Source organism: Gallinula chloropus, assembly GCF_964237585.1.
Source record: "Gallinula chloropus genome assembly, chromosome: 5".
Lineage (NCBI taxonomy): Eukaryota > Metazoa > Chordata > Aves > Gruiformes > Rallidae > Gallinula > Gallinula chloropus.
The window spans coordinates 61,743,894-61,749,893 of NC_140090.1; the positions used below are offsets into that span (position 1 = coordinate 61,743,894).

Below are 6,000 nucleotides of genomic sequence, written 5' to 3' on the forward strand. Positions count from 1 at the left end.
TGCATCAGTCCCTGCATTTCAATCCATCAATCTTCCCATAAATATATGTACACACATACAAGAAAAAACCAATAATACATATACACACACAGAACTATGCCACATTTTCCCATTAGCCTTCCTCTTCTGACTGATGTGTTCGTAGTTACAACAGATTATAACAAAGATTGGCCCAGCAGTGAATCACCCTCAATAGCACACTGCGCTTTTACAACTAGAAATAGAGGGATCAGAGAGATTAATCCTCTGTCCTGGATGACATGAGGAGCCAGGGACAGTGAAAGCAAATATAAATAGACAGAGAAGGCTCTTTGTCTTGCTACAGCCCCCTTCGGTTTTGAAAGAGGCTCTTCCACCAAGAGATGCCTTAAGAGGTCATTATGAATGAAATGAAACAAAGGCATCCCTTTTGTAAGTCCTGCAGTAGTTGTGAGAGGAGGAGCTCCCACTAACAATCCCTATGACATCACCTTCCCTCCCCCAGGAAGGTAAAGGCCAGGTTCAGCCCCTCTGCCAAGAGAACTCACAGTACCAAGGTTTGACTGAGTACTTCCTCAATATTTAATTGGTGCTACAGGGCAAATTGTACACAGCGAGTCTGTTGCTTCCTGTTCAGTTAATACTACTCAAATGGTCATTTACAGGAAAAATTCACCCAAAAGCCATGTCGAGAAGTCAGCAACCTTTGGCACTGGGAGTCACGGCAATACATGGACCCCCACTCTGTCACTGTGCAAATTCTTGTGAAACAAGAAAGCGGAACTTAAAACCCCAACTCTGGAGATAAGAACAGACACACACTGCCCCTCCTCAAGCTGCACTGATGGCACAGAGTTATTAGCAGTAAGTCTGAGTGACAAATTATTCCGGTCATTAGAATCAGCAGATCAGACCCAGGGGAAGTCTGTATGTTTATTAGGAAGTGTTGCGTGTTTTTTTCTACAGATACTCTTCCTTACATGTTCAGTACACACAGTGAAAAGGAATTGAAAGGTTTTTTACAAATACATTTGAGAGGAAAGGAGGCATGAAGGATTTGTATGCTTTTTTAAAAATTGGCAAGTGTGTGTAAAAATCCTGCACCCTTTTTTTTTTTTTCCTTCTTTTTGGTGTGTCACCCTAGATCCTTCTATCCAGCTCTTAGGTTCAAAGAGAAGTGTTTCTCATCCTGTGTCCAGGACATGACAGAAGTCAAGTTAGCTGCTTAGAGAAGAACAGCTGGAAATATCTTTATTTCTTTTAATATACCTCTTAACCTTCATCGTGTGTAAACACATGATCTTACTGAAAACATGGCCAAACCAAGGGACAAACTTACCCTTAGTTGTTTTCAGTCACCTCTTAAACAACATTGCTAAATCCAGTGCCTATTTTCCCAACGAGAGATTGTGGTGTAGTTGTTCACAACCAGCCCACCTGCAGACTGGGGTGGTGACCTGTATTCTGTCCTCCTGATGCCTTCTGAAGGACAAACAGAAACTTTAAGAGGCAGGTATCAAGGTATACCTAACTGATATATGAGATTTGCCTATCCCAATATACACAATATTTATATACTATATTCATTCTTGCCACTTATTCAGCAATGTTTAAAAATTTAATCCTTAAATTAATCTCTGGGAGCAAAGTGCTCATCTACTGGTTAACTTTATTTCATCAAACTACAAGAAATCTCGGCCACAACTTCTAGAATCTTTTCGTATTTTCCACCTATTAGACATATACCTGACATCAAAATTTTCAAATTGTTTTCAGTAAAGTTCAATCAATCACAACATTCAACTAAGTCTCTCGTAAAATTCAAGATGTGCTTCTAAGCTCACCTACATCCCTGCAAGTATCAAAGATGAACTTCACAGAGAGGCACGTATTTAAAAAAATAAAATGTTGAACAGTATTTTGAATATATCTTTGATCTAAACCAGCCTAAAACTGATAACCAGCTGGACAAGTAATAAAGGCTAGCCTTCCCCCCAGTTATAGACAAGGTTGCCCAGGACACCATCCAACCTGGCCCTGAATCCCTCCAGGGATGGGGCAGCCCATTCCAGCACCTAAGTGCTCTCTCTGTAAAGAACTTCCCCCTAATACCTAATCTAAACCTTCCCCCTTGTCCTGCCATTAGCCACCCTTTTAAAAAGTTGATACCCCTCCTGTTTATACGCTCCCCTCAGGTATTGTAAGGCTGCAATGAGGTCCCCCTGCAGCCTTCTCTTCTCTAGGCTGAAAGAAGCTGCAGGCACTAGAAACCAGATATCTTTTGCTGTTTGTGAACTGTGTGGCTGTCTGGTGACGAGTTATATATACTTCTTAAAGTGTATCTTTAATTGCAAAAGGATCGTGCTTCCAAGGACTCTTGTCCATTTACCCACACCAGAATCAATAAGCACAATGTAATCTGTTAATTGGCTTTTAAATGGTTCACAAGAATGTGGTTAGGTTCTTTAAGAAAAGACCCACAAAAATATTATGGTAAGCAGTGAAAAAAATCTGGTTTGGAAGTGAGTTCTTTGGACAACTGGTGTTTTCAGTAAAAGCCAGACAACACAACTAGTAAAAGTGACCCTAACTTAGTAAAGAGAGTTTTAAGGATGGGGAGCTGTGAAACTTAACTACCAACAAAGCCCACCCTGCAAGTTTAATGCCAGCTCTGCTATGCCAAATCAAGCTGCCACAAGATCTTCACAAGTCAGCAAAACAGAAGTACCAGCAAACCCAGTGCGAGCTCTGTCTCCCTACAGGAATTAATCCAGTGAATGAGATATGCAGTTTGCCTGGTTCACTCAGCTCCTGCAGCAGCTAGCACTGGATGCACCACAGAAACAACTGGAGTAGGCAGTAACTGGGTAGCTTGTTCCCCACAGAGATTTCCCATGTAAAACCTTTTGCCCTAGAAGTAAGGTTCTTTTCCCAAACTCGAAGTTTTCTGTTCTTTATAGCTTTCTACAGCTTTGGTGTTCACTATTTGCCTGCCACATGCAGACAACAATCCAAGCACAATGATGTCCAGAGTTCCTACAAGCTCCTTCCTTCAAAGCCTGTTCATTTTTTAAAGTACCTCAGCTACAGCCTCCTACAGAGTAACAGGCACTTCTACAGGATCAAGAGTTCCTTATATTTTTGGGGGAGGAAGGAAGGGCAGGACCAAAGCAAAACAGAACAATAAATGAATTTAAAAAAAAAAGAGAACACTTTATCCCTGTGTTAATTTTTCCTAGCTAATGGCCACACACACTCCATTCTTCACCATTTCTGAAGCTGGTTATCAGTCCGTCACACCTGGGCTGGCTGCTTCTGCAGAGCATGGTAAGAAAGACCCATACCAGGAGATTCTTTCTTCTCATGCAGCAGAGTCAATCCAGGACTTGTAAGAAGAACCTACAGCTCCTTCCTTGAACCGTGTTACTGGGAGCTGCTGCACTCCTGCAGTGACCTGCCTCCCCCACTAACACCAGCGTTTCAAAGAGCAATAAGGAAATAAGGCTGGCAGAGAAGAGACTTTGGCACATCACCCAAAGTACATGCTACAGCCTCAGCAGCTGGGAAGATTGAATCCTTTCACCCTTGAACACGGGAGAGTTGATTGCCCATAAGGTTAGACCTAAAATAACAGAAGGGTTTTTTTAAAAAAAGCTCATCCTGAAAATCTAGAAAGTTCATCTGCTATGCTGAATTAATCTATGCCACAAAGCCTAGTTTAAGACTGGGCAAAAGCAGCCAGGAACAGGTGGGTTTTCTAGCACTGGAATCACAACTGCCTCATCTGGACACCTCCACCAACTCTGGCCACATAACCATACACCAAAGTATGAAGAGTGCTGCAGCCTTTCCTCTGATCACACCTCAACACAGAAAATTGCATCTTTCCAACTCCTTTACCTCTATAAGGAAAACTGACTAGGGCTAGCTGACAATCAAGTAAAAAGCCCAAAACAACAACAACCCCCAACACCATAACAACAAATACTCTGTGAATTTTAAAAGTTCCCATCAGACTGTAACCACAGCTATACCAAATCCCCAGGAAAGGTGCAGATGTTCAATCTTTGGTAGTCTCACCGGTTTCAGCAGCTGTAGCAGAATCAAATCCCAGGGAATGTTTTGCTTTCCCCAGGCAGCTACAAGGTTACTCGGGGGAAACTGGAACTGAAAAGGTTTGGGCCACAGCAGAGGAGCTCTCAACCCCCGCCTTAGCAGATGTTATTCTGGGTGCTGGGACTGCACTTCTAAAGTGGGACCCTTGGTGTTTTCAGCAATCCTGTCCCACAGACAGACCTCACTGAACTCTGCAGAAGAAATTTATCGGCATTGACAGGTTTCAAAGAAAACATCTTAAGTTTAATAAATATCAATGTTTATTTGTTAAATAATAGCTTTCCAAAGAAAACTTATATTCTCTGAAAATTTTTGACCAGAGCAATTACTGGATCAACCACAGCTTCATCTGACATTGCTCCACAACTATTTTCAGCAGCAAAAGTTCCATAGAGTGCTGCTGCTTCATCTAAAACGTTATTGTCAGACCAGCTCTCCTCTCCCACCCACACCTCCCTTCCAAGATCTTTTCCCATCTCTGATCAAGCTCTATGTAAATTGTCCCTTCTGTGCTCATGCCGCTGGGTTATTTCACAAACTTGTGCTCGGAAGTACACAAGTCCTTTGCCAACCCCGCAGCCTGAGCTGTATGACCTCTTGTGCTGCGGTTTTAAACACGCTGATTTCACACTGGCACATTACAATTCTCGCTTCGCTTGCGCTTCCAGCGTACCAAAAAGAGGAAAAGTTAAAGTGTTACAGTTCAGAAACAACTTGAGGGATTATTCTATCTGCCAACCAGCCCCAGGAAGCATGAAGGAATTCTGGCTATTTCTCAGTCTGCCGTGAAACTTCATGATTTGTTATGAACACGTTGTGACCAGCACATCTTGTGCGGTTTTATCTCCCGTGGATCTTCGTTCCACACCGCTTTCCGAATGCAATCTCGGGACCTCCTCCAAACTGGACGCCCTGTGCAAACACCGTGCCTTTCCCACCCGGCTGAGCCGCTCTCGGTTTCTCCTGAGCAGTACTAATGCTCCCAGGGCCAACGCGTACAGAGGGGCTCAGGCTGAGCAGACAAAGACGGCGGAGGTGGGAAAGCCTCTTACCAGTGAATTAGGTGCCGTTTCCTCAGCTCCGACAAAGGAACAGCCCTGCACTCCGCGAGCAGAGCCTCCGCACCGGCCAGCGACGGGAGGCTCCGCCGCAGCACCCGCCCCACGGGCCGGCGGGGACGACCCCCGCGGCCCCGCCGCGCTGCCTCCTGCCCCGGCACGGCACGGCAGCCGGTCCCACGGGTGGCAACCGCGGGCCGGGCCACAACGCCCCCGCACAGCTGCCTGTTGATTGCCGTCGGCACCGATCGGCTTCCAGGCGGCGCTTCACCTCCAGGCACTCCGGCCGCCGGACCCACAGGGACGAGGTGGTCCCCGCGGGGAGGGTGGGACGAGCGGCGACCGCAGGGCAGCGCCCCCGGGGCAGGCACCCCCCGAGCGGCACCGCGGGCAGCCCTCCCTGCGCCACCGCCCGCGGTCCGACTTCGCTTTCTGCGGCGGCGGACCCGACCTCCCCGAGCCGGCGGGGGCTGCAGACCCCGGCTCGGCCCCCGCGGAGGAAGCGGCGGCTCCCCACAGTCAGGGCGGCGGCCGAGCCTACCTTGCTGCCCCGCGCAGGGCCCGAGCCGACGGCTCCTCCTCCGGCTGCGGCGGCTACGGCTGCTGCCCATACCCGGGAGGCGGCGGGCCGTGGCGCCGGGGGCTGTGAAGCTCCTGCAGGCCGGGGCACCCCCCCCGGCTCTCTCGCCCGGCTCCTGTTTACGGCAGCTCCCCGGCCGGCCGGGCTGCCTGTCAGCACTCCGCCCCGCCCCGGCCCGCCCCCGCCGCCATGGCCCGGAGGAGGACGGGGAAGCGAGGCGGAGGCACAGCGCTCGGGACACTGCTGCCTCCGGCAGGGAGGGTACGC

At 48.0% G+C, this 6,000-nt stretch overlaps 1 protein-coding gene across 1 annotated transcript in view; it reads right to left on the reverse strand.

The window, feature by feature from the left end:
• Positions 1-5,773, reverse strand: part of MARCHF8 (membrane associated ring-CH-type finger 8) — a gene marked incomplete at its 3' end in the record, with an annotated part of 96,173 nt that extends 90,400 nt beyond the window's left edge. Inside the window, exon 1 of the mRNA XM_084265297.1 lies at positions 5,695-5,773. The remainder of the gene's footprint in view (positions 1-5,694) is intronic.
• Positions 5,774-6,000: the final 227 nt, after the last annotated feature.